Source organism: Salmo trutta, unplaced genomic scaffold, assembly GCF_901001165.1.
Source record: "Salmo trutta unplaced genomic scaffold, fSalTru1.1, whole genome shotgun sequence".
NCBI classification, from domain to species: domain Eukaryota; kingdom Metazoa; phylum Chordata; class Actinopteri; order Salmoniformes; family Salmonidae; genus Salmo; species Salmo trutta.
Window position 1 is genome coordinate 71490 of NW_021822950.1, and position 8753 is coordinate 80242.

At 40.7% G+C, this 8753-nt stretch overlaps 1 long non-coding RNA gene across 1 annotated transcript; it reads left to right on the plus strand.

Annotated features, from left to right (window-relative positions):
• Positions 1-4638: 4638 nt before the first annotated feature.
• LOC115187517 (uncharacterized) lies at positions 4639-7980 on the plus strand. The gene is made up of 2 exons (XR_003876084.1): positions 4639-4673; positions 7899-7980. It is a non-coding gene; the product is annotated as an uncharacterized LOC115187517 (long non-coding RNA).
• Positions 7981-8753: the final 773 nt, after the last annotated feature.

The following is an 8753-nucleotide window of genomic DNA, read 5'->3' on the forward strand; positions in this document are numbered from 1 at the left end:
GAAAGTCTGTTTTTCCTTTTTCAGCGTTATACATAGTAGGACCTACTAATGATCTTTGGTTGTGTTGTAATAGCAACTATTTTCTCTACTTGTCTCTATCCTTTCTACACCTATGTACACCTTACTAGTTTAATGTAGCAGTTTATTATAGCCCTTAAAGTGCTTCTTCGATTTATAATATTTATGTCAACACTTCCTGTTTATTTTGTATCCCTGTCTTTGGTTTCCACTAGTTGCCACGAAGTCAAATTTGAATATAGTAACAATTCATGAAAACAACAATTTGCTTTTTTGGTCTGAATTTAAGGTTAGGCATAAGGTTTGTAGTGTCGTAAGGTTTTAGTTTTTAGGGGTTTGGTTTAAAATCCAAATTTCATAAGAGAACTTGGAAGAAATAGGCGGGGGTTATGACTTTGTAGCTGTGATAACTAGTGACGACCTCTTTTTCCTTTCAAGGGAGGTTGTTGGAAAAAGAATCGCTCGCTTGTCTAGTACGGAATCTCAAGATGGCGTCGATTGGAGGAGATGGAGAACCGGACTGGGCTGCTGATGTACGGCCGCTTTTATCAGCTTCGTACACAGCTTTTGAAACGAAAGAGCTACCTCAGCTTATAGGATCCATAATAAACAGGTAAACAACGTCCCTGTCTGCGAATTGCAGTGCTCTGTTGACAAGAAAGAGCTGCATATAACAGCTAGCTAGCATGCTAACTCTGGTTAGCTTCTTCACTCAGCTGGTTTGCATAGTGTTTAGCATAGCTTGCTAGCTACAGTAGCTGTACCCAGAAGGAATCTGCTTCATCATCAGGCCGAATAGGGTGTGTAGCGTTACGTGCTAGCAATGTTAGCTAGCTAGGTAAAACATCCCTGACATTATATACTGCAGCTTACGTTGAAGTAAACATTATTATAAAACCATAAATTCTGAAGCGTTTGTCGTATTTGCATGATAATACAACCCGCTTTAAAGCCGAACATTGTCACTTAGCTAGCTTGTTAAATTGAGGCTTTAGTTAGCCACGGCTAAATAGCTAGCCAGCATTTCTAGCCTCAGAAGAATCGAAAACGAAAGCTTAGCCCGTGGTTCTTTTTACTTGAGGCTATATTGTTTATTATGTTGCTGATGCCATTATTGTTCTTGAATGTTTTAGATAATAGTTATATATGTCAACATCACGAGCGGACAGCTGTTGACGTGACCGTTTCAAATGTCATGTGATGTGGTGCTAGTTATTAAGTAAGTTAGCTAACGTTAGCTAAGTATTCAAGATCAACGTTTGACTTTGCACTCCCCGATCCGTTCTAGTTGGGTAACGTTAGCACAACGGGCTTTCAACGGTTAATTTACACAATCTGGGACATTTCCTGCAGTTCAATCAACGGTCGCTTCAGTTATTGATACCCATTGATTGTTTGAAGAATATAGCTTACAAATGCCTGAGTTTTTAGTGCAACTATCTCACCGTATTATAGCCCAAATAATGATAGGCCTAACAAGGTTTTTATGCTTTGTTGTCATTTGAGTACAATGTTTTTATAGCTTCAAATTAGTATCATCATTTCAGAATGTCATGCATGGACTGTCAGCCCTTCCATCCAGAGATGTCTGAATTTGAGTGGTTATTTCTCCAGCCAACTCCCTGAGCTGAAGTGGTGGGGCTGCTGTTGCACATATTTGATCTAGTCCAACACTAGCAGAACTGGTCAACTAATCAAGTCTTTGGTTAGTTGAATCAGATGTACTTTGCTGGCAGGTGTATAAAATCGAGCACGCAGCCATACAATCTCCATAGACAAACATTGGCAGTAGAATGGCCTTACTGAAGAGCTCAGTGACTTTCAACTTGGCAAGTCATAAGATGCCATTTTTCCAACAAGTCAGTTAGTCAAATTTCTGCCCTGCTAGAACTGCCCAGGTCATTTGTGTGTGCTGTTATTGTGAAGTGGAAACGTCTAGAAGCAACAAAGGCAAAGTGGTAGACCACACAAGCTCACAGAAAGGTCCCGCCTCCAGTGCGTAAAAAATCGTATGTCCTCGGTTGCAATACTGACTACCGAGCGCCAAACTGCCTCTGGAAGCAACATCAGCACAATAACTTTTCGTCGGGAGCTTCATGAAATGGGTTTCCATGGCTGAGCAGCCGCACACACAATCCTAAAATCACCATGCGCAATGCCAAGCGTCGGCTGGAGTGGTGTCAAGCTCGCCGCCATTGAATAATGCTTCACCGTCTGGCAGTCCAACAGACGAATCCGGGTTTGGCGGATGCCAGGAGAACGCTACATGCCCGAATGCATAGTGCCAACTGTAAAGTTTGGTGGAGGTATAATGGTCTGGGGCTGTTTTTCATGGTTCGGTCTAGTCCCCTTAGTTCCAGTGAAGGGAAATCTTAATGCTACAACATACAATGACAATCTAGATGATTCTGTGCTTCCAACTTTGTGGCAACAGTTGGGGAAGGCCCTTTTCTTGTTTCAGCATGACAATGCCCCCCGTGCACAAACCGAGGTCCATACAGAAATGGTTTGTTGATCAGTGTGGAAGAACTTGACTGGCCAGCACAGAGCCCTGACCTCAATCCATCAAACACCTTTTGGGTGAATTGGAACACGACCTGCGAGCCAGGCCTAATCGCCCCAACATCAGTGCCCGACCTCAACTGATGCTCTTGTGGCTGAGTGGAAGCAAATCCCCTGCAGCAATGTTCCAACATCTAGTGGAAAGCATTCCCAGGAGAGGGAGGCTGTTATAGCAGCAAAAGGGGAGACCAACTCAATATAATGCCCCTGATTTTAGAATGAGATGGTTGGACGAGCAGGTGTCCACATACTTTTGTCATGTAGCGTATGTACAACAGCAGCTCTGCCACTTCAACTCAGCTAAGGGGCTGGAGAAATATAACCACTCAATTTCATACACATCTCTGGATGCAAAGGACTGACATACAGTCCATGACATGATACTTTTGAACAAAATTTGAAGCTATAAAACATTGTTACTCCAGCGACAAAAACAAAATACAAACAGATATGTGAATCAGTTTGACCTTTGGTTGGTGGTCTCCCAGGACTCTAAACCATAACATGTACTGTCCTAGAAAATAAGTTCTCAGGGCTTGACATACAGGGCCGCCTGCTGTCTTGGGGAGGTTTTGGAAACTCTCTAGACCAGTCGTTCATCCCCGTCAATGTTAATCGATTATATAGTCTAGATGAAAAATAGCATTATTACAATAAAAAAAACAAGATTCATGAAGCTGTTTATTCATTATGTCGATTTTATTTATCTCACACGCTCTGCACACATGTAGCCTATAGATAATCTGTCGGGCAGAGAGAGTTTGCAGCTCTCAAACAGCTGGTTGTTGCTTGGAGCAGTTTACTGAGATCGAACATCTTGCCTGCCACTACCGCTTATCCAAGTTATATCAACCAGTAAATGTTAAGGCAAGAATGGGTATGCAACCCAGCTATTTAAAAAGTTTTAAAAGTCTTGGTTGAATATTTGCAATATGCAATTCAGTCATCATGGAATAGCCTACCTTGAAAATCAGACATTTTTCTTAGGCTCTTTGGTCCTTGAACAAGTAATTGAAGTTATGCTAAACAATTTATTTGAGCTCGACCATATCGAGTTGTTGGCTTTCAACTTGGTTTTCCATATAAAACGTTCCTTTTTTGGGTCGCTTTCTCATTTTAAACATGATCCAGTTACTCAACTCTTAACCTCTCAGATGGAGAGACTGATCAGCTACACGGACAGACTCATTAGTGTGTTTCTGTCCAGGAACATACTGTCCTAGTTCAGTCAGGCAATAATGCCCACATTATTCAGACATATTTTAGAATGTAATAATGTGATTGATAATGCCATAAAAAAAAAATATATATATATAATCTACTTGTCTTGAAACTGTAGTTTTGTAATTCATTATTATGTATTTTGTAAATGACCCTCCCTCTTCAATTTCCCATGTCATTGCAGTGAATCTGAGATCCTGCACCATGATAACAGTAGGAGCCGTTCTACTCGTCCTTCGTGGCGCTCTCGGCTCATTACATCACCTACAGTCTGTGGACAAAGTATGTTCCAACGACCCAATAACTACCCGTTTTAACTACTTCCTCAATATCTACCATTTTTAACTACTACTACTTTGTAAATGTGTTTTTTTTTGTTTGTTTTTTTGGAGTAGAGAAAAAACATGTGGATAGTAACACGGATACAGTAGCCTGTTTATTGTTAATAAATGTAAACATTTTTTTTTTTTTTTATGTATGAAATGTATTTGCAAATGAGTAATTAGAAGGCCACATATGCATGTTGTCTCTCTTTGCTTCTCTACCTAGTTACAGTAGTGTTATTTCCTGTTCTTCGTGGCATTGTAGTATATCACAGTTGTAAATGAGAACTTGTTCGCAACTAGCCTACCTGGTTAAAATAAGGTAAAATATATAAATGTACATTACAATTTATACTAATCTTTAGTTGCAGAGGGTTTTGTACATTTGATCATGAGGGCAGTTCATATCTGTCCTCTTCTGCTTCTGTCTCTCCCTCTCCCTCTAGTCCCAGAAACCAGTTGCTGTCAGTTGCAGCAGCCTGTAAAGTATTGATTGAGTTCTCCTGCCTGCGGCTGGAGAACCCGGACGAAGCATGCGCAGTCTCACAGGTGAGAGAAGTACATTCTCGCTGTTCTCAAGTCTGGTCCACATTGTTTAGTGCTGTTTTTCCACTCTTTAGTCATTGTCACACCAGAGTTGGCGAAGACCGTGCAAACAGATCTGGGATCAGGCAGGCTATCCGTCCTGCACTCGTTTATCTAACGCCCTGTGTGTTTTATCCCAGTCTGTTTTCTACAGACAGGCAGCAGGGATGTGATTTTTCCTGATTAATCTGGAATTCCTCCATTCGGTGCCTTCAGAAAGTATTCATACCGCTTGACTTTTTCCACGTTTTGTTGTTACAGCATGAATTTAAAATTAATTAAATTGAGATTGTCACTGATCTACACACGATAATATCAAAGGGGAATTATGTTTTTGAAATGTTTAGAAATTCATAAATTTAAAGCTGAGAATGTCTCTAGTCAATAAGTATTCAACCCCTTTGTTATGGTAAGCCTAAATAAGGTTCAGGAGTAAAAATGTGCTCAACAAGTCACGTAAGTTGCATGGACTCACTCTGTGTGCAATAATAGTGTTTAACATGATTTTTAAATGACTACCCTGTCTCTGTACACCTCACAAACAATTACCTGTAAGGTCCCTCAGTCGAAGCAGTGAATTTCAAACACAGATTCAACCACAAAGACCAGGGAGGTTTTCCAATGGTTCGCAAAGAAGGGCACCTATTGGTAGATGGATATTTTTTTAAAGCAGACATTGAATATCCCTTTGAGCATGGTGAAGTTATTAATTACACTTGGATGGTGGATCCATACCAGGGCCTAAAATGTACTTTTTGGTCCACCAGCCACTGTGTCAAGTAGATATAATAATAATATTATTATATTATTATTATTCTGGACTCAGATTATTTTATTTGACAATCTTTTTGTTTGAAATTAAACCATCAAAACACAAAACAGATGAGCATGCTTTGTAGCGTTTCTAAAACAAATGTATTCAGACCCCTTGACTTTTTCCACATATTGTGTTACATTACAGCCTTATTCTAAATAAGATTAAATTATTTTTTCCCTCATCAATCTACACGCTACCACATAATGACAAAGCGAAAGCAGATTTTTTAGAAATGTTTGCAAATGTATATACTGTATGCTTACTTTACATTAGTATTCAGACCCTTTACTCAGTACTTTGTTGAAGCACCTTTGGCAGTGATTACAGCTTTGAGTCTTCTTGGGTATGACGCTACAAGCTTGGCACACCTGTATTTGCGGAGTTTCTCTCATTCTTCTCTGCAGATCCTCTCAAAACGCTGTCAGGTTGGTTGGAGAGCGTCGATGCACAGCTTTTTTCAGGTCTCTCCAGAGATGTTTTTCGATCGGGTTAATCCAATCTATGGCTGGGCCACTCAAGTTCATTCAGAGACTTGTGCTACATTGTCTTGGCTGTGTGATTAGGGTTGTTGTCCTGTTGGAAGGTGAACCTTCGCCCCAGTCTGAGGTCCTGAGCGCTCTGGAGCAGGTTTTCATCAAGGATTCTCTGTACTTTGCTCCGTTCACCTTTCCCGTGTTCCTGACTCGTCTCCCAGGTCCCCTGCCCACTGAAAACATCCCCACATCATGATGCTGCCACCACCATGCTTCACCATAGGGATGGTGCCAGGTTTCCTCCAGATGTGACTCTGGCATTCAGGGCCAAAGAGTTCAATCTTAGTTTCATCAGACCAGAGAATCTTGTTTTCTCATGGTCTGAGAGTCTTTAGGTGGCCTTTTGCAAACTCCAAGCAGGCTGTCATGTGCCTTTTACCTGAGGAGCGGCTTCCGTCCTGGCCACTCTACCATAAGGCCTGATTGGTGGAGTGCTTGCAGAGATGTTGTCCCTTCTGGAAGAGTTATCCCATCTCCACAGAGGAACTCTGGGAGCTCTGTTTGAGTGACCATTGGGTTCTTGGTCACTTCCTTTGACCAAGGTTCTACTCCCTCGATGCTCAGTTTGGCCGGCGGCCAGTTCTAGGAAGAGTCTTGATGGTTCCAAACTTAATTTAAGAATGATGGAGCCCATTGTGTTCTCGGGTCTCTACGGACAATTCCTTCGACCTAATGGCTTGGTTTTTGCCTCTGACATGCACTGTCAACTGTGAGACCTTTATATAGACGGTGGTGTGTGCTTTCCCAAATTATGTCCAATCAATTGAATTTATTACAGGTGGACTCCAATTAGTTGTAGAAACATCTAAGGATGATCAATAGATACAGGATGCGCCGGTGCTCAATTTCAAGTCTCATAGCGACGGGTCTGTTTTTATAAATTAGCAAAAAAAATCTAAAAAACCTGTTCTCTCTTGTCATTATGGGGTATTGTGTGTAGATTGATGAGGAAAATGTTTATTTAATGCATTTTAGAATAAAGCTGTTAACGAAACAATGTGGGAATAGGGAACGTGTTCTGGATACTTTCCGAATGCACTGTGTTTTCAAGCATGGTGGTGGCTGCATCATGTTATGGGTATGCTTGTCATCGGGCAAGGGACTAGGGATTTTTTATTTAAAAAAAAATTAAGGATAAAAATAAACGTAATGGAGCAACGCACAGGCAAAATCCTAGTGGTAAACCTGGTTGTTTGCTTTTCCAACAGAGACAAATTCACATTTTCAGCAGGATAATAACCTAAAACACAAGGGCAAATATACACAGGAATTGCTTACCAAGACCACATTGAATGTTCCTGAGTGGCCTAGTTACAGTTTTGACATCAATCGGCTTGAAAACCTATGCCAAAACTTAAAATTGGCTGTCTAGCAAGGATCAACAACCAACTTGAAAGAGCTTGACACTTTTGAGTAATGGGAAAATATTGTACAATCCAGGTGTGTAAACATCAGAGATTTACCCAGAAAGACACAACTGTAATGCCAAAGGTGATTCTAACATGTATTGACTCAGGGGGTGGATACTTAAATTAGTGTTTTGATTATTCCATTAATACAAAATCAAATAGACATTTCTTCCAATTTGACATTTTAGATGATTCTGTATAGATCGTTTACAAAAAAAAAGAACAAATCTATTTTAATCCCACTTTCTAACATATTAAAATGTACGGAGAAAGTCAACAGTTGTGAATACTTTATGCAAATATGTAATAATTGAAAACTCACCTAATTCTTTTGCCAAATCTTGATGTTCTTATTTTGTCCTGGTGACATTCCAATAAGACTTTCCTCTCCTTTTCTCCTCCCTCCTCTCATCTCCCCTCTTCTCTTCAGAAACACCTGATCCTCTTGATAAAGGGGCTGTGTATCGGCTGCAGCCGCCTGGACAGAACCGAGATCATCACCTTCACAGCCATGATGAAGTCGGCCAAACTTCCCCAGACCGTCAAGACACTCTCCGACGGTGAGTCCTCTGCTTTTGCTGAGACAGCATCTCACTGTATCAACATTGTAAAAGTATTCTCGGTAGATATGTATCAGATCGTTCCATGTTGTTGGAGTATGTCAAATATAGCCTTTACAATTGTAGGGTTAACAACGTTTTTGTTTTAAACAAACCAATGGCGCCGTCATCTTTGGCACCAACAGGGTTAGACAGCTATGGTGCTACAAGTCTACTTGTTGCTTAGTTGTTCCCCATGATGAAATTGGGGAGGGAATTGTGGGTCGACCCGCCGTCCCTCTGTCCGTTCCGTTCATACGTTAGTCATCTCAGACAGCACTGGCACGATTTTTTTATTATACTTGGGTGAGTGATGCAGTCTTGCCATAGAGATCCGGGCATACTAAATGACACTCATTGGCCCAAGATGGGGAGCTATAGTAATTACACTGAATGTGAGTCACCAGAGAAGAAGAGTTGAAACAAGAGGGAAAACTGGGACCAAAATTATTTTTCCCTAGTAGGTGTTTTTTTTTTCTTTCTCTCTCACAAGCAAGACGTTTTGTATGGAAGTCAAAGTGTTGAATTTGGTTAACATAAAATGGAATGTCTCATTGCCAGTAGAAGGTTTGCTGTGCTTGTACTACAAGTAGGACACGTAACATCCCGGCAACTTTCAGATAAAAAAAACATTTTATATTTTGAGTTGTACCTGTTGTTCACATGCGTGTATCTGCCTTTTCATT